Source organism: Pipistrellus kuhlii, unplaced genomic scaffold (assembly GCF_014108245.1).
Source record: "Pipistrellus kuhlii isolate mPipKuh1 unplaced genomic scaffold, mPipKuh1.p scaffold_m20_p_14, whole genome shotgun sequence".
Classification (NCBI taxonomy): domain Eukaryota; kingdom Metazoa; phylum Chordata; class Mammalia; order Chiroptera; family Vespertilionidae; genus Pipistrellus; species Pipistrellus kuhlii.
In genome coordinates this window covers 23199069-23225105 of record NW_023425449.1, presented here as the reverse complement: position 1 = coordinate 23225105, position 26037 = coordinate 23199069, and the positions used below count along the sequence as shown (strand labels likewise).

General features: G+C 44.5%; 1 long non-coding RNA gene across 1 annotated transcript; it reads left to right on the top strand.

The window, feature by feature from the left end:
- Positions 1–1263: 1263 nt before the first annotated feature.
- Positions 1264–26037, top strand: LOC123652303. The gene is made up of 3 exons (XR_006741568.1): positions 1264–1387; positions 24916–24971; positions 25385–26037. It is a non-coding gene; the product is annotated as an uncharacterized LOC123652303 (long non-coding RNA).

Here is a 26037-nt window from a genome sequence, read left to right as displayed (position 1 = left end):
TTTTCTCATCTATAAAAGTGAAATAACTTAGATCTATATCATCAGGTGGTAAGAATTAAACAATGTACCACATCTAAAGAATTCAGGTTGGTGCCTGACACATGAGGGTCTATCGATGTGAGGGGTTCACAGTATCAAAGAACTTGGCACACAAGAAGCACAAAATGTTAGTTATCTCCTCCTCATGGAACTTCCCCCCCCTCCCCGGTATTTATTTCAGTATCACTCAATATGCAATGACTCACAGACACGGAAAAGAACTCGGGCTGACTATGTTTCAACCTCCTCACTTCACATGTAGGGGAGTGACTAGCCCAAGGTCACATAGCAAGCCAATCTTCTGAAAAATGGGGATAAGATCCCTCCTCCATCCTGTTTGCAGCCATCTTGAAAGGGCCAAATGGGATTATACCCAGACATGCATCTTTCAGAGAAGAAATGGCGTCATCATCATGATTTAGCATGCCTCTAAAAACGTACTTTCCCAATGGACTCCTCCTGAGGGGGTATGACTAGTTTCTCCATGTGCAGAATGTGCTGGGGCTTAAGGGACCTCGCTCGTGTCTCTGTGTTGCTACACTGTCTGTGCTGCAGGTCTGTCCCTTTGCTGCCCCATGTAGCCTCCTTTGTATAGAAAGTCAGAGTGCACAGTCTCTTCCGAGTGGAAGGAAGAGGCCCTGGAGGCAGGCAGGTCACAGTTTGGTTCAGCCACTTATTGGCTGAATGACATTGGGCCAAGCCTTCATTCTCTCTGAGCCTTAGTTTGCTCATCTGTAAAATGGGAATGAGAGCTCGGGAAGATGCTCAGAGAAAGGTTTTCTTTTCCCAGTCCTTCCAGCCCCAGCTTTTAATGTGATCGATTTTACCCTTTGTACCTTCCTATGTGCCTGGCACCAGCTGAGGGCTTTCTGTTACTTCTTAGAATCCTTACAATTGCTTCTGTTGGGTGACTGAGGGTGCAAGTGAAAAACACGGAAGATTGACCAGAACCGTTTGCAGACTTGCCTTTCCCAAGTTGACACAGGTGTTACCTCTCATATTTCTCTCATCTCACTGCTTTCTCTCCATGGAGAGCAGGCAGGGCAGGCAGGGCAGGCAGGGGCTTGTGGGCCCCACATCACAGGTTCCTCCTGAAACCCTTTCTGCAGGAATCGTTCCTGGGGGAGAATGGGAGGGACCCGACTAGCTTTGGGAGGGATTCTGGGGTGGGGCACTCACCTGGTGGGCCTCCAAGGGGCGCCCTGCCACTTCTCTTGGCACTTTGTCAAAATGACTTTTCTTCTCATTTCTGTTCTTTGCAGAATGTGAACATTCAAAGAAGCTAGAGTAACATAAACAAGAGTAACACCACCACGGTTGTTAAGGAAATATCATTATATTTCTACAGGTAGATAGTATTGTATTATACACACTTGTGAAAACTGTTTTATTTCTATTGCATGTAGGGCAAGTCGCCATTTTTATCAATAGATATTCATATACACAATTTTCTAACAGCTGAGGAGCCTTCTCTTGTATGACTACCCTGTCACTGCACAACCAGGTTACTACCAAGTATTTATTATCACAAAGCAAAGCTTTGGTGAACATCCCTGTTCACTCAGCCTTGGTGCATGCACCTAATTTTTTTCTTCAGCTTAAATTTCTGTGTCAAAATGGGTGAGTAATAAAAGTTATGCAATAAAACCTTTTAAATAAGAAAAAGAAAAAAAAAAGAGAGACACACAAATTAAACAGTGGTATCCTAAGAAAATACACAGGCTCAGAGGCCAGACGGCTTCTCCACGGCCACGCTCTTAATCTGTAGCCCTGGATACTTGTTTCCCTGTTTCAATGAAAGCCACACATATGAGCGCTCAGGATCTACTTAATTGACAAATTGATGTGTGTCCCTGGAATTGTTTGTGCAACCAACTGCCTGTGAATCCTGCAGAGCCGAAGGCGTCAGAAGGGTGAGCGTCTGGAGTATTTTAATATTCAGTATTTCCAGACTCAGCAGGCAGCAGGCTAAATCTGTCCGCTGATGGGCAGGCGTGAATTATGAAACCACTCACATAGGTTGAGAGGTTGCCCAGAGCTGGGGAAGTGTCGCCACTAGTGTCTTCTGAGACTGGCGGGGGGGCGGGGTCACTCCCCAGTCAGCAGAGAGGGACGGATGTGGAACCTGAGCTGAGTGGTCACGGTCCGAGTGTTCCGGGCATGCAATGGGACCAGCAGGGGCTTTTGATGTGATGGATTTCACCCCTTAGACAAGGAATCAGAAAAATACTCTCAGGAGGGCCCCGGCTTCCTGTGTGGCTGGAAGACGATGCTGCCCTCTAATGGTTAAGGCACACATGAGGCTGAAGTTCAAGGAGTCAGGGGACTCAATGTGATCTTCTTAAGTAGGGACTGTTCAGGCTGGGGGTGGCCCACTGTGCGGCTGGAGCCTGGGAGCCACGGTCTAATCTTAAAGGGGAGGAAACTGAAGGCTCAGGGTAGGGGAGGGCATGGTGTTGGTGGATTGTGTTCAAGAGCCACAGGACAGAACAAAGGGCCCACCCAATCCTCTGGGGCAGTGGTCAGCAAACTCATTAGTCAACAGAGCAGCAAACTGCAGCTCAGGAGCCGCAGTTTGCCAACCACTGCTCTGGGGTAATACTTAGCAACAATACATCAATAACAACCATTTATTGACATTCTTTGTCTGAGAAGGCACAGCCTGGCCTGTGCCCTCTCGCAATATGAAACCCATTGGGGGATGTTGGAGATCCAGTTTTGGCCCGATCCCACAAGCCAGGCTGAGCGACCCCACTGGTGCACAAATATGTGCACCGGGCCTCTAGTTTGACACAATTATTCCCACATTTATGGTCAAGAGGCAAAGAGTCCTATATCACCATTACCATGTCTGTGCTAGTCACCAGTTACATAATACTTAATGTAACATGGGCACTTCACAAACATTATCTCATGTAGTCTCCATACTTATTTTAGGAGGTAGGTTTTATTATTTCTATCTTTATTATTTACATTACATCATTGAGGAACCTGATCTTAGAGAGGTGTGTATCAGTTGGCTTTTACAGTGTAGTAAAACACTCCCAAATTTAGAGACTTGAGATAACAAGCATTTATCTATTGTATTTAGTTTATTTTGTATGTGGTGAGTTGGCAATTTGGGTTCTGCTCAGCTGATGGTTCTTCTGTTCTCAGCTGGTCCAGGCAAACCATCATGCTTCTATGGTCAGATGTTAATCAATGAGGTGGCTCTGCTTCAAATGATTGTTTGGTTGTGGGCTGGAATAATGGTAGAGACTGGTTCAAGTGTGTCTTATTAATATGATGCAGTCCCTCCGCCCCATACTTGTGGCTGGGGACGAGAAAGAGAGAGAGAGAATAGCTATGACGCCCCAGTCAGTGCAATCACATGGATTGAAGGGAGTTCTTCAATAACCCACGGAAAGAAGAAAGAGAGAGAGAGAGAGAGAGAGAGAGAGAGAGAGAGAGAGAGAGAGAGAGAGAGAGAGAGAGAGAGAGAGAGAGAGAGAGAGAGGTAATATGCAAGGTCTGTAAGATGAGTATGAAGGTATGAAGGCCAGATGTTAAACCTACTTTCCTTACAGGCCTAGAGACAATAAGGTAGACAACACACCACCCCATATTTTTCCAAGATTAGGACTGCTATTTCTGCTTGGAGGTGGGAATGAACTAGTGTTTCTGACTCTGTGACCCTAAAAATGGGTGCATGATATTGCTAAGAGTATTTGCAAAGATGCTTTTGTTTTTAAGCAATGGAAATTGATTTGGTCTAGCTCAAGTTTCAGAAAAGTATTACTTCAGAGAGTACTGGGCTAGCTCACAGATGCAGACAGTCTTAGGAAGGGCTAGACCTAGACAAGCCCCTGGGACCTCAGTGGCAGGAGTTTGTGAATTCACTTCCTAGTTTGCTGATAGCCACATGACTTGGTTCTAAAGACTTCTCATCACGATGTCTTTTTGTTTGACTTCCAACTTCCCATGAGAGAAAATCTGGTACTACTGGGTCATGGTTTACAATGGACAAATGGGGTCTGGCCAGGAGAACAGGGACATGAGCAGAGCCAGGGCCACAGGGAGAATCACTATAAAGCCATCCCACTGGGAGTCTACTGCTTGGTGGTGGGATTAGTTGTAAGCACCACTACCTACATCTATACCTGGACGGTTCCAAGGATTAGTGTAAGCACCACAACCTACATCTCCTCCCAGGAAATGAGTAGGTCTTCTTCTTCCAGGGATCCTAAAGCACCGGAAATCCTGACCAAACACATTTCCAGCATCTTTGTTGCAGTCACAGATTCTCAGCAAAGGATTTGCCTATAGTTTTATTTGTTGCATTTATTTAATTACATTATTTTGAGTTCATTAATACGTAACAATCATTTTTTATTAAATTATAACAACCCAAGGCAGATGATATCTTTAAGCTCAAACAACGCTGCCATGCAAAGATTATATTTACACGATCGTGCTTTTCAACCCTACTTCCTAAGTGATCAGATTATAAAATATTTATTAGTGGTTCAAAGCCATTGCTTTTGCGCATTCAGTATCTTCTCTAGAAAAGATGCCAGGGCAGGCAGCTCTCTTTGGTTGAGTTCACAGCATGATGTTCCAAGGAGGTGCTTCACTGCGCTTGCTGAGGGGGAAGCTGGGCTTTGTAGAGTCAGCTCCTCCTCTGAGCTTCCTGTGCGATTCGCCCCCAAGACTGCAAAGGCCACTTGCTCAGATTAAGTGAAATCCATAGCTTTCAAAAACATATTTGCCTAGTTACATTTCCAGATGGCAGCTTCTTATACGTGCACACAACTGGTTTCCATGTAAATATTTTATAAGTAATCGTTCTGACTCTTGACATAAACACCGTTTGCATGGGAATGTAATCTATTAGCAGAGTATTTAGGATGGGAATTTAAGACTCAGAGACACAGTGGGACTGGATTTGCCACCAATCAGTTCATGAAATGACATTGGACAAACATCCCAGCATCTCTATACTTTGCTTATTTCAATATATCAAGCCAGAATTAGTAAATATCAGTTAGGAATGTGTTCAGCTACAAATAAAAGCCCAGATAGGGGCTTATTTCCTCACATGGTAAATTAAGAGGCAGAGAGTCAAGAGTTGGGATTTTAGTTAGGCTTGATAACCTAAAAACAGAACCTTTCAAAGTGAGAGGCAACAAGCATTTATTTGAGATTTTTTAAAAAAGCAATAGTTATTTCTGATTCAAGCAGAAACTCAAATAGTGTTCCAATTAGGAGACAAAAGCCAGAGGTATTTATGAGAAAGGGAATGGAAATAATTACATCAATAGAAGGGATACATTTCTATGGGTGCAGATAAGCCGACATAGTGACACTAATTTGAAGGAACATTTTACATTTTCAATCCGGTAGTCATATCTGCCTTCCTGTTATCCTCCTAAATAGTTCTCTGGGACACAATGGTGCATGAGACCAAAGGTTATTTTGCCCTGATTTAACTTTCCAAAGGTTTGAGGCATAAGACATGCAAGGCAGGTCTTTTAAGATGGCAGATCTGACTCCATTTTAAAGTGGTTCCATATACATATAAAACATCCTATATAATAAAAGGCTAATATGCAAATCAACCAAATGGCAGAATGACTGGTGGCTATAATGCTCACTGATCAACAAGGGGCAGATACTCAATGCAGGAACTTCCCCCTGGTGGTCAGTGCACTGCCACAGAGGGAATGCCACTCAGCCAGAAGCCAGGCTCACAGCTGGTGAGCACAGCAATGGTGGTAGGGAACTCTCTCACCTCTATGGCAGCACTAAGGATGTGCGACTGATGGCTGAGGCCCACTCCCCTAGGCCTGCCTAAGCTATCAGTAGGGCATCCCCTGAGGGCTCCTGGACTGTGAGAGGGTGCAGGCTGGGCTGAGGGACCCCCCACTCCCTCGAGTGCACAAATTTTGTGCACGGGGCCTCTAGTATATACATATTTTACAGGTCCCTTGTAAATTCTTGTGATAAGGTTGTTATTTTGTCCTTATGTGGGAAAGATGGCTGTTGCACCTTCTGAGGGAAGAAGAGGGAAGGGCAAAGGGAACAGGTCAGAGGAAAATGCTAGCTGAGTTTGTTCAGCCTGTTTTTAGGGAAGTAAAAAATGCCTTGGAACCTCCTCCCACACCCCAAATAGTCTTTTCCTTACATGGCATTTTCCAGGCATGAAATATGCCACTTCTATCCACAAAGGAATCTGGAAGGTAATCCTTTTGGGCTTACTGAGACCCTGAATGATATTAGCAGTCTGCTGGTAAAGAAAAACAATGAGCATTGAGTAGAAACCTAGCTATCCTTTTTATCTCAAACAGTCAGAAGGAAAATCATTTATTGGTTCAGGTATCAATCATTGCTCTAAGCCCTTTCACCAGTCATCTTAATTTAATACCCCACAACATATGTGTGCTGTAGATATGAACTCTATTTTAGAGATGAGGAAACTGAGAACTTAAGTGAATTGCTCAAAGTTGCAGACTGGGATGAATTAAAAATCCTCTTTCTGTTAGATTGAGGAGGACTGGAGGAATCTCAAGTCACTCAGAATATTTTATCTTGGCTTCTAGGAGAGGATCTTAAAGCATTCTCCTCCCTTCATTTCTCTCCATATCCCTGAAGGAGGGTGGGCTTGGGGGTAAGGGAAGAGCTCCCAGAGGCCCAGTGGCAGCCTCCCTCCCTTTAAGGCTCCTTTCCATGCTGTGGAGCAAGGTCACTTCCTCATCGCTGCCACACTGCAAACTTCTTGCAGGTCACTGGCAGGGTCTTAAGAGGGATGGAGCAGGAATCAGCTGCCCCCAGCTCTCAGGAGCAAATAACATTGATTACTGGCTCCTACAATGGGGCCACTGTTGTAAATAGTCAAACACAGTCTTGGGAGCCAGATTGCTGCCTTTGAATCACACCTTGCCACTTCTAGGGCCATGTGACTTGGAAGTTACTTGATTACTCCACATCTTGGTTTTCTCATCTGTAAAATGGGTGATAATAATGGTATCTACACTGAGTGGACATTTTATTAATAATGGTACCTACAACGAGTGGACAGATTATTATGATATCCGAATGCATAATAATCTGGCCACTCAATGTGTGTGTGTGTGTGTGTGTGTGTGTGTGTGTGTGTGTGTATTAGAGACCCAGAGCATAGATTCATGCATGGGTGGGTCCAGCCAGCCTGGCCAGGGGGAGAGCACATGGGCACATGGGCGATTGGCTGTCCTGCTTGCTGGTCGAACTCTTGGTTGAGGGGACAATTTACATATTAGCCTTTTATTATATAGGGTATACAACGAGTGGCCAGATTATTATGCATTCAGAGATCATAATAACCTGGCCACTCAGTATATTGTCATAGTGTTGTGAGCATTTACATGCATAAAGCACTGAAAACAGTGCTTCCCACTGGCTAACATTTGTGTGTGCTTAAGTCAGCTTCTGGATGGCCTCCCTTTTAGACATCTTTGTCACTAACTTGCTATTTAGATTCATTCTTTTGAATCCTGAGAGCCACGTCTCCTGAGGTTGTTCTTAAATTAGTATTTGTTTTTAATGAATTCTCTAGTTATCAATTAATGCCTCACTTCTCACTGTTAATGCAGAGCAAGAAAAATAATAGCTGATATTTCAGCTCTTACTCGTCTGCCTTTCTAAAGTACAGTGCCCCCTGGAGTTGTGAAATATGGTGGCCCTCGGATTAGTCAAGTTGGGAGGGATGGGTTGGTAAATAGATCACTTTGTTCACAGTTGGGGCTGTGCCTGCAGGTTTGGAATCCACTGTTTTCCTTGGCACCAACTCTGCTTTCTGTCATGTGTGTGTATGCTCACATGGTGGGAAGATATATTTCTCCACATGGATCATGGTGGGCCCAAAGGGGCTCACTGAAGCGTATTGCTTTTCTGTCTTCCCTCAGCTTGCATCCCTGCCTCGTTGAACACCATCTGGAGACAGGAGGTCAAAGCGCAGGGTTCTAGTCTCTTGTTCCCATTGCCCCAGGCCATGGTGTTGGGCAAGTCACACTTCCATCTGGACCTTCAGCTTTCCCTTCTAAGAGATGCTCTCTAGGCCCCCCCCCCCCCCCCCCCCCCCCCCCAGCTCTACCTTTTCCCAATATTCACTGAAAGGCGCTATTGGACTTTAGAAGCACAGTATGCTTGGGAAATCTTTGTTGCGAAGATTTTTTCTTTTGAGGATCGCCTAATCTGTTGGGCATCTCTTGCTGAAAAACATCAGGAAAGCAAAGACTGAAGCTCCATTTTCTTCCCCAAATGTGATGCTTAAATAAAATTCAGTGTCATGAAGCCAACACAGAGGAGTAGAATGGATAGGGTTTCTCCTGTCATTGAGCAGTCCCAGAGGAGGCTTAAACAGCAGGCCATCCTTTCAGCCAGATGGCCCTGAACTTGGAGAGCCGAGCAATCAGCGAGTATTGAAATCAGCGGCAGAAAGGAGGAGAGGCTGGTGCTGTGATGTTGCCTGATTCTCTCAGCTGAATGTCATCAGCCCGGGGGCCTGGGAGAAGGAGGAGGAGCAGAATCGTGCTGAGAGGCTCTCACACTCCAGTGGCGGGCTGTGCAGTTGGTTCCAAGTCACACAGGTCAGGTCGGATGGGAAAATGGCCCATTGGGCTAACCTTGGACGCAAGACCTTCTCCAGAGCAGGGCTGGTTGGAGGGGACATTGGGACAGGGAAGGGGTAGCTGGTACTCGATTGCCCATTGGTGACTTTGTCTCGTTTTCCTTGGTGCAAAAGCCCTCAGATATCCAGGGCCTCTTCCTGCCCCTGGAGCCCTTCTCGCCATGCCTGACCCAGCCTGGTCCCGATTTATTGAGTGTTTTTTGTTTTGTTTTGTTTAATAGTTTAATAGTTTCTGCAGCGTTTGACAGTAAAGAGAGAGCACCAGGGAGGTCTCAGAAGGGATGGATCTGCTCTGTGTGGGATTATGGCGGTGGTTACATCAATCTATATGTGTGTTAAAATTCATAGAACTGTCCATAAAAATCAGTTTTCCTGTGTGATAATGAAAAAAACCCTTTTTATCATGTAAGGCAATGTTGTATTTATTTGAATATCTTGGTATCCCCTAGGCCTATACCCCATCCAGTACAGTACCTGCTGGCCACATGCGCCTAGGGTAGGCCAGGCTAAAGTGTCGAATGAGTATAAAGTACACCCTGGAATTTGAACACTTAGTACAGAAAAGAAAAAGGAATGTAAAATATCTTGATAGATTTTTGTGTTGATTACATGATGACATAATACTACTTGGATAGATTGGGCAACAATAAAAAGAAAATGGTATTCAGTTAATTTCAGCTCTTTACTTTGAAAAGTAAATTAGTAGCAAGTTGTAACTATTGTACAATATGTGACTTGCGTTATATTTTTATTGGATAGCGCTGTTTATTGTGACTGACACAATCCCGCTTTGGGGAGAGGTGGTGTGGATTTCTCTCTCCATCTGGGTAGACAGGAGGGTGGCCCTTCTCAGGGTGCCTTGGGAGGTGAGTATCCCTCTCAACATGCTCCTCTCTGGTTGGCTCTTCCTAACCTTTGGGGGCCAGGAAAGCGAGGGCGGGATGAGACAATGTCTAACAGGTGGGGGCGGCCCATGGCTTAGATGCAGATGAGCATCAGCTTTGCCGTTAGACTAGAGTTTGAGTTCCATTTTAATCACCAGCTGGCTGTGCAGCCCTTGATCTTTTTTAACCCCAGTTTCTTCGTGTGCAGGAGAGAATAACAGCACCCAGAGGTTTGCTAACCTCATAGGGCTGTGGCGAGGATAAACAGGAGAGGGCGTGGAAAGCACGCAGTGGGTCTTCAGGTAATGGTCCTGTGGCTCTTGATCTTCCTGCTTTGTTGGTGTTTGCTCTCCTACCTCAAGCTCTATTTTTTTCTCTCTCTCTCTTTCCCGACCCCCTCTCCCCAACACACACACACACACACACACACACACACACACACAGGGGCACACACAGGCACTCTGCCCAACTCTCCTCCCTGATTCAGCACTGAGAAATGCCGAGGCAAGCGTTCCCATGAAGCTGCTTGTCAGCAAACACCCACTCCTGTCTCCACACTCCCCATGTGGAAGAGACAGGCCTGGACTCCACGAGAGGCCCGGGTGGTGCCAGCTCCTGCACTGACTCACACAGATAGACCTTGCTGCGCAGACTTCAGGGCTGAGCTCCAACCTGTGAGATTAGCAATCAGAGGCTCCCAAATGGTGCAACGATCCAGCGAAAACTGTCCCCTGTGTCTACAGGGGTTGCAGCAGTTTTCTGGATTATTTCAAAGGCCTCAGAGCCTTAGTTTTAAACATTTAGTTGGTGCACGGTCTGCCTTTCCCCCTTTCTTTCCTATGCCTTTAGCTCCAATTGAGTTTTTCCTATGTTATTCTTTTGTTTACTGAGCATTGGCATTGAATATTAGGTAGGTTCTGTGTAGCCTTATCAGCCATGAGCACTTTCATCAAAGGAGCTTATGAAGTACCTGTCTGGGCATGATCCTTTATGAGGCTCTGGGGAAGGGAAGTTAAACAGACATGAGGGGTCTCTTGGGGCTTGCACTTACTACCTGGAAGGGCTATCTTGATTTTCACAGAGACTGTGAGAGCTGCAAGACCCAGGCAGATCTCACATTCAGAGAGTGGTTTAAAGACCCCAAAAGAGGCCTCATTCCATGAGAGAGGCAGTGCGGCATAGAGGTCAGGCACATAGGTTTTTGGAATAGGCATCTCTAAGTTTGCATCCGGGTTCTTTTGCTTCGGAGCCTCCTGGGAGCAGAACCTAATATTCTTGGGCCTCAGTTTCTCATCTGGGACCTGGGATCAAAATACCGGTTTCCCAGCTTGTGGTGAGAACGTCCTACCTGTCATTTGCTGGGCTGCTGCTATGTGACAGGCAACATGCTAACTGCTCTCCAGGGGGTTTCAGATTTAATCCTTACGACAACCTCACAGAGAGGGTATTGTTCGTATGTTCACTTTACAGATGAGAAAATTGAGGCTTAGGGATGTTCAATAACATGTCTAAAACAATGCAGATGGAAACTCTAGGAGAGAGGATTTGAATTCTAGCAATTAGACCCACAGGCAGCCTGGCCTGATCTTCTCTGGCCTGTGCTCAGTGGGGACCTTGGGGACCGGGAAAGGGGGCTTGGAGCACCAGGGCTGGGGTCACAGGAAGCTGAGAGTCCTCCCCTGGGAAGGCGGGAGGTGGCAGAAGGTGGGAGGTGGCAGAAGGTGGGACTGAGTGAAAGGGAAGGCTCTAAGCCTGTTCCATTGTCCCATTAGACTTCACTGGTGTGTGTGTGTGTGTGTGTGTGTGTGTGTGTGTGTGTGCAGTTAGTTATTAAACCAAAACAGCTCCAGGGACAAGATGAAATTTGAGAATTTCAAGATGGCCCCTGCAGAGCCTTAAACCCCAAGAGCCGGGTCTTCTGAGCGTAGGGCCCCGTGTGACTGCACTCGTCCAACACTCATGAACTTGACCCTATTTTCAATGCTTTTAGTGGCATAGACTTTTCTAAGTGAAAAGTAAATGCTTGCCTTTTCCTTTGTCTCCTTTTCGGTGGCTCTTGCTATATATTGAGTTTTTTAAGTTGGGAGTAGACTCATCTGTATGGTTGCGTATTTTAAAACACTCAGCACCAGGTCAGCCCACGTGACCAGGAAAATGAGTGTTGGGCAGGGTGCTTTGCACAGTGTTTCTGCCATCACTTTAACAGCCACACTACGCACACGAAGGACTCCTGAGCTTGCAGCGCCACCCCTGGCCCTGCTGGAGGAGTGTTTAGTTCATCCCTTGGAAGGTTGAGCTGTGCTGAGGCTAATGGCTGATCCCGATGAATTCAAATACTCTAAGTTTCTATTTCCCATGTAGTCCGAATACTTGGGGGTTATTGACCCAACTCACAACTCTGCCACTTCCTAGCCATTTGGCCTCGGGCCAATTGCTTCATGCTTTTGAACCTCAGTTTTGCCATCTGTAAAACAGGTATGTGTGCCCATTTCCTGTGACTCCTGGAGGATTGTGACAGTGGTGTGTGGAGCACCGAGCACAGTGCCTGGCACATATTGAACATTTAGTAGTTGACCACTGTTATGATTCCCAAGTTCAAGAAGTATGTGTGTGTTTGTGTGTGTGTGTGTGTGTGTGTGTGTGAGAGAGAGAGGCAGTTAATTATCATCTGTTAATTATCATGCTGTTAATCAGAACAGCATCAGGTTTAAGAGGGATAAATATATTGAGAAGTTTTCTTTGTAGTTTATCAGCTAATACCAATGCTGGAGATGAGTGCATCATTTTATAGCTCACAAAGCACTTCCTTACACATAATCCCATTCAGGCATCACAGCAGCCCTGCAAAGAAGGATGAACAAGAGCTTTATTAAACAGATTGGGAAATTAGAGGGTCCGAGTTGAACAGTTTAACAACTGCGAATTTAATTAGCAGCCATTTAACTTACTGTGTGCACTTACCATGTGCAAGGCACCATGTTAAGTTTTGGGATGGAAATGAGTAAGATAATTTTTTTTCTGTCCTTTGGAAGCAATTGTTGTGGCCAGGGTAGCAGCAGCAGGCTTCTAGGAGGATGCTGAACGCAAGGTCATGTAGCTGTCAGCACAAGTCAGCTGACGCGGGAATAGCAGCAAATAGTGGCTTTAAAACATACACAAAGATTTCTTTTCTGTCCATGGTATTGGCCCATCCCAGGTCAGCTAGTGGCTCTGCTCCATCTAATTTTCACTGCAAGCCAGACAGATGGCACCGCCACAGGTTGGAACATTGCTGGTTGTTGTGGCAGGAAGAGAAAGAGATCTGAGCTCAGGAGGGTCTCACACCACCCATCAGACTCTCCCCTGATGGGCCAGACTTCTAAGGTGGCCCCGCCCAAGCACAGGGGCGGAGCAGGAAGTAAAATTCTACTAGGAGCCCAGAAGGCAGAGAGCTGGACATATTTAATGAACAGATTCATCATTATTCTAGCCGGGCAGGCTCTGAAGGATGGACAGCAATCAGGTGAATTTTGGTGGGGAGAGTGGAAGAAGGCTGAAGACAAAGTGGAGGCTTAAAGACATGGAAGATGGGTGGAGACAATAGGAGAGACAGAAGGCAGAAATGTGCAAGCATTGGGGGTGGAAATAGTAAGTCTGCTCGTCTGGCTGGAAGAGTTTGATTTAACAGTTTAACAAATACTGACTCAGCTCCTATTGTATGGTAAGTGCTGGGGATGCAAAGAAGGAAAAGCATTGTGCCTACCTTTGAATACCTTACAATCTAGAAGAGTCTAGATTTTGTACAGAGAATAAAGGGAATCCTATATAATAAAAAGCTGATATGCAAATTGTCTTCAACTGGGGGGTGGGGTTTCCAGCCCCCGAAACTCCTTTGTCCCTTCCCTTCCCCCACAGCTGGCCCGACCCAATTGGCCCTAATTGGGTGGGGCCAGCTGGACCCACCTGTGCACGAATTCATGCATCAGGCCTCTAGTCAGAATATAAGAAAGAATAACCATAGAACAGAAGAAATAATAGTTTCTGCTTATGTTTGCCAGGAATTTTCTTGCAAGATCTATACATATCTGAACTCATTTTATCATTGTTGTATCTCCAAGAGGTGGTGCTTTTATTATCCCCATTTTATAGGTGGCAAAACTGAGGCATGGAATGGCTATTTGGTAGCAGATGTGAGCTTCAAATCCAGGTACCCGAGTCCATTGTCTGTGCTCTTAATTGTAAAAGCTACACTCTACTGCTTTTTGCTTGAAAACTTGTAAATTGGGGCTGTGCTGATAACCTTGGATGGCAAGTAGTTTTGCCTTGAGATCCCAAATGATAGATTGTTATTGGCTCCCAAAGCTCCATATTGGGAAGGTTTCCAAGGCCAAGCTGAGACTCAGAGAGAAAAGAATAATATGATTAATTAACACTGCCCACCATGAGCATGAGAAGTGGTGGTGTCAGCACAATATATTTGGTAACTCTGATGTGTTTAATACCTCAAGCAAAGTGGATATAATCAATTTATTAAAAAATAAACACAGTCAAACTCGAACAACTGATTCCTTGATTGTGTTCCCCACATTTCAATCTGTTTTCTTACTTAAAGGCTCTCTCCTGTAATGGCAGCATCGGCACCCCTTATTTGCATACTTAGCTTTCTTTCTGGAGATTAATTTTTAAAATATCAAAACTGAAACCCTTCATGCAAACATGACACCTTAATTGTCAAACAATAAAGATATCAGTCTTGGCAAATATTCAATCCATTGCTCTCCTGGTACAGTCATCAGCTGGGATGGCATGGCAATGATAGTAATAAAAAAAGGATTCTAACCGCTGAATCCAATTTCTGCACAAGGAAGAATCCATCAGCTGACTTGGGGAATTCAGCCATAAGAGAACCAGCTGCACCTGCCTCATGAGTGGAATTTTCTGCCTGGAAGTGTCTGAGGTTTTCCTCTGCAGGGAAGGTTCTAGGAACATCGTCTCCCCCACCTTCTTTTCTTGGCTTTCCCCCTCCCCCCTGGGTATCACTTCTTCTTGTGATCAGACTTTCGTTTCTTTCATATTCTTTCCTAAATATCCCTAGGAATATTTTCTAAATTCCAACCAAGTGCTCAGTGATCAGATGATAAATAGGTTTTCTCTCCTGAATGGGCCAGCTCTGATCAATTACTTGTGGCTGCTGAAGTGCTGAGCTGAGAGGGTTTGTGCTGGACTCAGGCCAAGAGCATACTGGGATTGATTAGTGATGTCTGCCATGGGTATGAGCTAGGGACAATAATTCGTGTAGGCTCCTACTGGCTCTGCCAAAGTAGAAAGCATGCAGCGTTCATGTAGCTGTGATGCTAGTCAATGAGCTTGGGGTTTGATCCTAGGAGATGCTAGTTCAAGTCTTCTGTTTTCTCTCTCTATGTGAATTTGAATGGGTCATTGATCTATTCTCAGTCTGAGTAAAACTTGAATAAAAACAATCCTACTTATAAACTGGTTGTAATATTGTAGGAATGATGGATATTCAATCCATTGCACCCCTGGTACAGACAGTCATTAGTTCAACAAATATTTGTTGAGCACAGTGTGAGGTGCTGGGGATACAGTGAGGAACACAATATGGATGTGATTCCTACTCACACAGAGCTTATAGTCTGCACATGTGTCAAACACAAGGCCCGTGGGCCAAATCTGTCCCGCCAGGCCTTGCAATGTGGCCCGCACCGCGCTGTCATCACTGCACTCCGCTGCGTTTCCATCACAATGACAGTTTATGACTGTTCAGTAAACCATTCGGCCAGCGATTTAGGCTGGATTTTAGATTTTGGCCCCTTCTCTGATTGAGTTCGACACCCCTAGGGAGATATATATTCATTTTTCATTGATGGATAACAAATAGCCACAAACAAAGAGGCTAAAACTATAGGCATTTCTGTGGGTCAGGAGTCTAGGCCCAGCTTAGCTAGCTCCTCTGCTCCAAGTCTTACACGATGTTCAATGATGTTCATCCCCTGAGTTGTGTTCTCTGCTGGAAGCTTGACTGGGGGAAAAAATCTGCTTCCAAGCTCATGTTGCTTGTTGGAAGAATTCACTTTCTCACCAGGATGAGCTGTGGGCCCAGGCTCTGGCTGGCTGTCAGCTGGATCCATCTGCAGACCCCATGCAATCCATGACAACGGGAAGCTTCCTGCAGTTCCTCCCCTGTGGGCTTCTTCACTGTGGCCAGTCATCTCAGCAAGCCGGCAAGGAGAGTCTCACTCCAGGCTGCTGAGATGGGGTCTTAAGAATCTAATGTAGCCACGGGGGTGACATTCCTTTACCTGCCTATATTCTATTGATTAGAAGTAAGTCACAGGTCTGGCCCATACTCAAGTGGAGGGGATTATACCAAGGCATGGCAAATGGTGAGCGGACATCATTGGGGGTCACTATTGGGTCTCGCTACTGCAGAGACATGCAAACAAGTTTATTTATAAGAGTTGTGTATCGATATATAAGGGAGATATATACACAATAATAACAACAGTGTGGTAATTGCTATGACAAGGGAGATTTAGGATGTAAGAAAGTATATATTGGGGCACATGAACAGTCTCAGGGTCATCAGGGAGGACTTCCTGGAGGAAGTGGTATATTTTAAAGCTGAGACCCAGAATTAGAATAAGTCTTTATATATAAAGTCTTTTTAGCATTGATTACAGTGAGATTTTTTTTTTTATATACTTGCTCTGAGATCTCTTTTTTATTAATGAACCCTAAAGAAAATCAGTGGGGGTGGCAAGGAGATAAGTACCAGGCTGGGAGAGCGATGATGGGTGAGGTTCTAGGAAATGTCTCTGTCAATGTCAATTCCCATTGATGTTCCTTGGGAAGGATGGGAAGCCGATGTGGCTCTAGGGCAGAGTGAGAAAACCTCCATCTGTTTCAGATTGGGCCTGTGGCTGAAGAATCTACAGCTCAGCCAAAGCTTCTCCCATTCCACATGGGTCTGTTTAGAAATAATGAGAGCGGTAATAATTGTCATCTAAAGTCATGTTTCATTTCATTAAGCCTTTTAGAGGCGTAACTTGCCATTATCGGGGATAATGTATCCTAGTTTTTGAATACTTCTGGGTGACAGGCATTGGCTAGGCCCTAAAAGCTTGGGTTGAATTATCGATCTCAAAAAGGTACTTCCTCCATGTCTTGTAACACACAAAATGCTGGTGGAAAGTTGTCTTCCCCTTCCCTTGCTGCCTACTAAGATTCTCTCCTCCTGCATGTTCCAACCCAAGTCTGACCTCTTCTAAGAAACTACCATGACACTCCAGTGCGTATTATCAGTGCCACCAAGTGCATCATCCCATTAGCTCCGGTCTTCCCTTACTTGCTAACTAGAATCATAGCATTTTGGTGCTCATCCCACCTGCCCCCTATCCAGCTGTACTTTCTGCCTCATGACAGTCTGACCACATTCAGTCTGGTCTCTCTGTCCACAAGCCCTCACTCTCTCTTGCTCCCTCCTGCACAGTGCAGACAGACTGGATTTCCTAAGGTTCAGCCTTCACTGCATCACCTCATCACTCAAAAACGTTCAGTACCTATTTCTTAACCCATCAATTTCACTTCCAGCAATTTGTTCTTCAGGCAGACTTGCCCATGTGTGAAATGACTGTCGTAGGTATTGAGTGCTGTCTTCCTTCCAATAGCAACAAATCTGAAGCAACCTGCATATCCATCAACAGGGCTTGGTTAGTAAGGCCCGGCACATTTAAGACAATGGTTTTTAAGCCCGCTTGCACATGCGGGTCACATGGATGTGGCACATTAGGATGACCGCAAATTCTCTGCCACTCCTCCTAGTGAGGTGGAGTCTGTGCCCCTTCTCTTAAATAGGAGTAGGCCTTTGTTTAGAGACTTCTTTGGCTGATAGTAGGATGGGATCCAGTGGATGAGCTGAGACCTCCAAGGGTAAGTCATAAGAAGCCTTATAACTTGTGCACTGGCCTCTTAAAGCTTCAGCTCTGGGATGAGCCAGCTACCATGTAAGAAGTCTTACCATCTTGAGACTTCCATGATTTGGAAAAGCCCAAGATAGCTGCATAGAGACAGAGAAAAAGGAGAGCACGAGAGAGAGAGAGAGAGAGAGAGAGAGAGAGAGAACGAGCTGTTATGTGATAGGTTTTTAAAAAATATTTTAAATTTTTTTATGGAGAAATAAATAGTTGGAACTCCTGGGAAACTTACAAAATCTCCCCAGGTCATTTTAATAAATAACTGTGTTGAGAACCATTGGTCTACACCACATGTGTCAAACACAAGGCCCGCGGGCCAAATCCGTCCTGCCAGGCCTTGCAATGTGGCCCCCACAGCGCTGTCATCACTGCACTCCGCTGCGTTTCCATCACAATGACAGTTTATGACTGTTCAGTAAACCATTCGGCCCGTGATTTAGGCTGGATTTTAGATTTTGGCCCCTTCTCTGATTGAGTTCGACACCCCTAGTCTACACAATTAAATGTTGTCTATTCATTTGAAATGAATTTTAAAGAACCCCTCTCTTTTGCTATGGATGATGTCCAAGTTATATCATGGATGATGTCCAAATTATATCATGGTAAAATAGCAAGTAGTTGGGCAAGAGAGAGAGAAAAAATTCTTACTTAATACCCTGAGATAACTTTCACATATTAAAACATGTGCATGCACCAATTCAGTGACAAATATATTCTAGCTGTTGCTTACCTAGAAAGCTCCAGATTCTTTAGCCTGATCTGGCCTCAGCATTTATTTCCAGGCTTATTATCTTGTTATTTATTCCCCTTGGTTTACCCTAAATAGTGGTTGTGGTAAGCAGAATAATGCTCCCCCTCCTCTCCTAAGATGTCCATGTCCTAGTCCTTGGAGCCTAAGTATGTCACCTTATTGGCAAAAGGGATTTTGCAGATGTAATTCAATTAAGGATCTTGCGATGGGAAGATCATCCGGGATTATTTGAGCAGACCCATTGTAATCACAAGGGGCCTTGTGAGTGAAAGAGGGAAATGGAGAGCCAGAGAAGAGCCTGAGTCATGTGGATTTTACTTCTGAACCATCTCTCCATAGCATATTTTTATCCCCTGGGCCAGTGGCCTTGTTCAAGTTCTTGCCACATCTCACCTATACTCTACCACAGCCTCAAGACAGTCTCTACTTTCAGTCTTGCTCCCCATCTGACCTCCTTTCCATTCTAATGCTAAGATCCCACTTTTCTTATTCATCAGTAAGCATCCCTGGGTATCCACAGAGGATTGGTGCCAGGACCCTTCCAGATACCAATATCTGAGAAACTCAAGTCCCTTACGTAAAATGGTGTAGTATTTGCATATAACCTTATGTGCCTTCTCCTGAATATTTGAAATCATTGCTAGATAACTTATAGTACCTAATATATGTGGAATAGTGTATAAATAGTTTTTTTCCTGTATTGTTTAGGGAATAATAACATGAAAAAGTCCAGATGTGTTCAGTACAGATGCAACCATCGTAGGCCTAACTATAAGATAACTTAAAAAAATATTTTCACTCTGAAGTTAGTTGAGTCTGCAGATGTGGATCCCGTGGATATGGAGTGTGCACTGCACACACGTGGTATAATTTCTCCCCCTTAGAGCTTTGCATTTGCTGTTACATTTCCCTGACATGCTGTTCCAGTAAATATTCATAAAGCTTGTTTATTTTTTTTTTTCATTTCCTTTGGGTCTTTGCACAAATATCACTTCCTGGCCACACTATTTAAAAGTGCAAAACTCACCCCTTCCTATCCTGTTTTAAGTTTTCTTGGGAGTATTTACATGCTATACACTTCATTAATCTGACTCTCCAGGGCAGGAATATTTTATTTATTTATTTTTATTGCTATATCTCAGCATCTAGAATAGTATCTGGCCCATGATAGGCCCTAATGAATGTAGACAGAATGACGCAGTGACTTTTGTTCTCTGACGTTCTTGCTGGCTTATAGCCATGGTGTGATTTTTCCTTATAAAAAGGGGCAGCTATTCAGAAGGATGTGCCTACCCCCTGCCCTCATTCAGACGTTCTTAGAACAGAGCTTCCTAAACTGTAACGTGCACTTGAATCACCTGGGGATCTTGTTACAATGCACCTTCTGCTCTGGCAGTTCTGGTCAGGGCCTGGAATTCTGCATTTCTAACAAGCACCCACGTCACGCCTCATTCTTCCTTCTTGTTTTTAAAAAGTAAAGTGAGCATACATACTCACGCAGCACATTTACATAATCATAGTGCAAACCTGACCTTGAGTTCAAGCAGGTCTGCGGTTAGTGCAGCCATAGATGCAGGTTACACATTTGTGCAGAGCTTCATCCATCACTGAAATGCCATGGAGGAAGTGCTGGCTGGCTAGGCTGCTACAGGATGACTGTTTACTGTTTACTGTTCCGAGCAGAATGGGCAGGATTAGTTATTTGTTTTGTTTCTGTGTGTGCGTGTGCAGGGATTTTTATTATTGATGCTAATAAGTAAGTGTCTTAGCGATTGTTGGATGCCATTTGCCATGTTTTGGCATGAAATCAATGCAAAGACAAGTCCTGCCTGTCTGCTCAGGTTACTGTGATTACGTCATTGCCTCTGTCTAGAGAACAAGGTGGAGTGCTTTCTATGATAATTACCATCATCAATTAGTTTTAAAGTCAGAGGCAGGGCCTCTCTGCACAGTGTGTACAGTTTGTAAATGACACAAAGAGGCCCAGCTTGGGGGGCGGGATGCAAGTGAAGACTGAAAACCAGCCACACCAGTTTGCCAAGCCTGGTGGGCCCTCTAGCTGGGGTTGCATTGCCTTTTTTTTTTTTTTTTTACCTAGAAGGGGTGTCTTTTTAAAAATGCCATAAAGCCAGAGAGAGCTGTACAGGAAAACAGAGAGCACTGAGCACTGAGCGCAGCCTTTTGATTTTAAGGATGTGGAAATGAGAAATGGTGAGGGCTCGGGCTCTTGTCTCAGCTGCCATCATCATAACATCACCATCATCACCATCTCTATCACCATCATCCTCTAATTTTATTGAGGACACAGGGTTCTGGGTCAGTTGCTTTATATACAATGCTTCATTCTCCCCCTACAACAACCACCCCAAAAGTTATTATTATTTCATCCTTATTTACAGAGATGGAAACCGAAACTTGAAGAGGTTAAGCAACTTGCCTAGGGTGACAGAGCTATGTTAAGTGTCATTTTTCAAACATGGCAATCCTGGTCCTCGGGCAAATATTAAATGACCTCATGCCAAAGATTTTATTTGATTCATTAATGAGGGAGAGAACCACTAAGATACTTATAAAACTTATACAAAGAGCGTTCAAGAATTTAGACATAGGCAGAAAATGTAAGGAAAGTGTGGTAGGCTGAAAAATGCCTCCCCCAGCTTCCCAAAGGTATCCACATCCTGGTCTTTGGAGCTTGTGAATATGTTACCTTACATGTAAAAGGACTTTGAAGAGATGATTAAGGATTTTCAGTTGGGGAGATTATTCTGGATTATCTGGGTAAGTCCAATGTAATCACAATTATTAGAGGGAGCCAAGTCTCAGAGTGACAGAGATGTAAGAATGGGGGGAGGGGTGGGAGGGATGTGCTTTGAAAATAGAGGGGGCCCCACGCCAAGGAATGTAAGTGGCCCTAGAACCTGGAAAAGGCCAGGTCGCAGGTCCTTTTCTAGAACCTCCAGAAGGAAGCAGCCCTGCTGACACCTGCTTTTAGCCCTCTGAAACTGACTTTTGACTTCAAGAACTCGAAGATAAATTTAGGTTGTTTTAAGCCTCAAGATGTGGTCAATTGTTATAACAAACGTTAGGAAATTAATACAGAAAGGTAAGTGGATTAGATAGAAAGCTGGTTAATGTCCAACAGGGCAATAAACAAGAACTCTTGGAGCTGATTCTCCTATCAGAGTTAAATTGTTTGCATCTTTACTGGACCAAAATATACAAGTTAACCTCTGTCCACGACAGAGACGAAAACTGCCTGATCAGTAGAAAGTCAAGTTCAGGGTTTCATTGAAAGAACACCCAGTAATCTCCTCTGCATATCTTAAGTTTAGGGTACTATTTTGGAGAGCTAGGAGGTAAAGTGGCTGGGGTTTGAACTGGGCCTTTCCGAGTGCTAAATTTATGCTTTTAACTGGTAAAGGACCTATCACGAGTACTAGTTGGCCTAGCAAGGCAATCTGAGGCAAAGAAAAAATTGTGCATAGAGACTGAGAACGCAGCTCAAAAGTCACCAGAGTGAGTTCACTAACTCCTTCCTGGTGCTTCCCCTAAACAGGGGCCCCAGAAAGAGCCTTGCTCTTCTCTTAATGCCGACAATGGACATTCCTACACTAGCTCTCCCAAAACTGACAGTCAAGCTTTGAATAGGTGGCTTGGCTAGGTTACTGGTTGGTGAAACAGGAGAGATGTGGCAGGAAGCTTACACACCATCCCCATTCCTCCCCCACCTCGCTTAGAAGCAAAGGCCCGTCTTAAAAAATCTATTACTTGGTTAAGCATCATAACACCTAGCCTAGTAAATGCTTGATAAAGGTTTGAATTGCAAGTGTTTGGAAGAAGGGAGAGGTGAAGACTTTGAGTCTGGGCAACAGATTGCAGGAGCAAAAGAGTGGTGTCAAGAATGAGTATAGCATTCTTTTAAATTTTTTAAAAAAAATATATATATTTTTGATTTTTTTACAGAGATAAAGAGAGAAGGATAGAGAGTTAGAAACATCGATGAGAGAGAATCATCGATCAGCTGTCTCTTGGACACCTCCCACTGGGGATGTGCCCACAACCAAGGCACATGCCCTTGACTGGAATTGAACCTGGGACCTTTCAGGCCGCAGGCCGACGCTTTATCCACTGAGCCAAACTGGTTTCCAGCAAGAACGAGTATGGCATTCTTTTTAAAAAATATATATTTCTTTTATTGATTTCAGAGAGGAAGGGAGAGGGAAAGATAGAAACAACAATGATGAGAGAGAATCATTGATTGGCTGCCTCCTGCACACCCCCTACTGGGGATCGAGCCGGCAATCTGGGGATGTGCCCTTGGCCAGAATCGAACCCAGGACCCTTCATTCCGCAGGCTGATGCTCTATCCACTGAGCCAAACCAGCCAGGGTGAGCATGGAATTCTTAAGAGATGGTGCTGTGGAGGTCCTGACTGCAGTGGGGAGCTTTTATAGAGAAGTGGGGACTGGGATCTGGTGGGTGAAGTATGGCCAGTGTCTTGAATGTGAGTTGGGCAATATAGGTTTACTTTAGAAGGCAGTCATTCCTGACACTGACTGAGCAGTGGAAGAAGCTGGGGAGATTAACGGATGCACAGACCCTCTATCACATTGCTAGGGCTCCCATAACAAAGAACTACAGATTGGGTGACTTAAACAATAGAAGATTTATTTTCTCACAGATCCAGACGCTAGAAGTTCAAGATCAAATTGTCAGCAGAATTGTACCTGCGAAGGCTTCTCTCCTTGGCCTGTAAATGACCGTCTTCTGTGCCTTCACATGGCCTCCCTCAGGAACCGTTTCCAAATGTCCTCTTATTATAAGCACGATTAGGGTCCATCCTAAAGACCCAATTTTAACTCAGTTACTTCAACCTGGTATGTGCCCTGACTGGGAATTGAACCCACCATCTCTCGGTGTACAGGACAACACTCCAACCAACTGAACCACCTGGCCAGGGCCAGCATGAGTTATTATCACTCCTTTTTATTTTGGCTGTTCTACTAGGTGTATAGGGATGTATCACTGTGCTTTAATTTGCATTTGCCTATGTTTCTTGTGACTATTTGCTGTCTGTATATCCTCTTGGTGAAATATCTGTTTGTCCTTTTTCTTTTGATACATCTAAATTCGTATATATTTTGGAAGGCTATTTATATAATATTTCATGGGTGCTGACATAAGACAGAACTTTGTTGAGGCTTCCCTTTTACATTTTCCTGGGGAGACAGTTGGTATGACACCCAAGTCCTTTGATCATTTTCTAATTGGATAGCTTGTTTTTTTACTATTGAGTTTTGAGAATTTTATATAGTTGATGCAAGGCATTTGTCGCACATGCGACTTGCAAATATTTTCTTCTTATCTGCAGCTTGTCTTTTCACATGATCTTTCACAGCACAAAACAAACAGATATTTTAAATTCCTATGCAGAAAGGTATGAGCTCTATTTGAGAGTGCTGAACATGGCCACTCCATTGGTTGCTGCTCGTGAGGGCAGATTGTGGGTCTGATTTCCACTTGGATGCCCTCATTCAGATTTACAATAGCTCCCTCCTTCTCCCCCACAGGCTTAAGTCTTCAGTGGCCACAGATCCATGTTTGTCAGGACACCATAAAAAAATGAGCTGAGAGCCCTAACTGGTTTGGCTCAGTGGATTGAATGTCAGCCTGAAAACTGAAAGGTCCTAGGTTGGATTGGGTCAAGGGCATGTACCTTGGTTGCAGGCACATCCCCAGTAAGAGGTGTGCAGGAGGCAGCCGATCAATGTTTTTCTCTCATCGATGTTTCTAACTCTCTATCCTTCTCTCTTCCTCTCTGTAAAAAAAAACAATAAAATATATTTTTAAAAAATAAGCTAAGAATGGTCCTCTACCAAAGGGCAAGTCCGTAGTGATCCAGAAAGTGAGTCCGTAGCCTCCTCCCCTTCCTACAGAACTGGAACATGCACCATCATCAGTACAGAGTGAAAGCCAGCATTCATAGTGTCAAGAGGCATTTCACCACAACAGAAAGTGACAAACAGACTTGACTCATCAGGCGACTTTAACCAGCACAGGGAGCCAAAACATACACAGCATTCAGCACCAGAAATACTCTCAAGTTTGAGTCATCCAAGGTCCCTGTCTACATTGATTGCATTCACCAGCTCAAAGTCAAATCCAGCCCATGAGCCTCAGCTCAGGTTGAGGGCTGCTGCCTTGGAGACCACAAGGGAGGAGATTTCCTGACATACTATTGGCATGAAAGAATGGATTACAGCTCCATTTTATGTATATGTTCACTGGGGGGAAAAGATTAAAAAGAAAATAATCATGGTTTAGTCATTTTCATTTATGGTAGTAATCAGATCCTTTAATGTCTTCTTGGAAAAAGAGGCAACAGCTGTCCTATCACAAATGGTAAGACACTTTGCTTGATATTTTTTCGGGAACCCAATCTTTAGCCAAAATTTTGACCTAATGGTTACACTGAGTTATGTTTTTAAAAGAAAGGTCATTTTTATTTAAACATGTGGCCTAAGGCAATTGGCCCAGACAAGAAGAATCAATAATGAATCGTACCAACCAGAATTTTTGAATTGGACAGAAATCTGATCCTTCCTGTTTCTCCATGTCCAGGCTCAGCGGGTCAGAAGGAGGGTGGACTACTATGTAAAGACTATTTCACAGGCTCGGTAAGTGAACATTGAATGTTTGCTGCTACAGCATTCATTCTTTTTTCATTGTGGTGGCAGCCCTCAACTTTCATGTAAAGATGCATCTCACCCAGCTCTCAGCCCACATGTCACTTTAATGTAGGGGTGTCGAACTCAATCAGAGAAGGGGCCAAAATCTAAAATCCAGCCTAAATCGTGGGCCGAATGGTTTACTGAACAGTCATAAACTGTCATTGTGATGGAAATGCAGCAGAGTGCAGTGATGACAGCATGGTGCGGGCCACATTGCAAGGCCTGGCGGGACGGATTTGGCCCGCGGGCCTTGTGTTTGACACATGTGCTTTAATGAATGACTGCATCTCATTCATACAGCTCTTTGATATATGGGTGGTATCATCATCATTATCGCCATCAACGCCCTTTGTCAATAGGGGAATTTCTCAGGCAATATAACTTGTTCAAGGTGTGAAACAGGATCTGAACCCAGGTGGTCTTGCTCAGTGTGAAGTATGATAGCAATTATCTCAGGTAGAAACTGCAGTTTTTAACCTTAACTTTAACCCTGCTGTTTGGCCTCTGTAATTATTTGCTTGCTAAAATAATAGAAAAGTTATTTTGATTTTCTGAACTTATGTATGCTATCCCAATCGATTGAATACTCAATTGATGGTGGTTTGAATATCCCATTGATTGTGATCTCACCGGTTATTGAAGCACATTCTCCTGGAAACCAGGACAGCACAATGACCCTAAATTGCCTCAGTAGCTACAGATAATGCATTACAGTTAACTCAGTGGTCCCAGAATCTGGACAGCACAATTATTCTAAACTAGAGGTCTGGTGTACGACATTCATGGACTGAGAGGGGGATGCAAGTGGGGGAGGGGGAGGGGAGCCTGTGCCTTTTAGCAATCCCTCAGTCCAGCCTGCGCACCTTTAGCAGTTCAGAAGTTCCTTGAAGGGAGTGGGCTTAAGCTGTCAATTGACATCCTTAGCACTGCCAGGAAGGCAGGAGAGGCTCCTGTCACTGCAGCTGCGCTTGCCAGCCTCGGTCAGCCAGGCTTGTGGCTGAGCAGCGCTCCC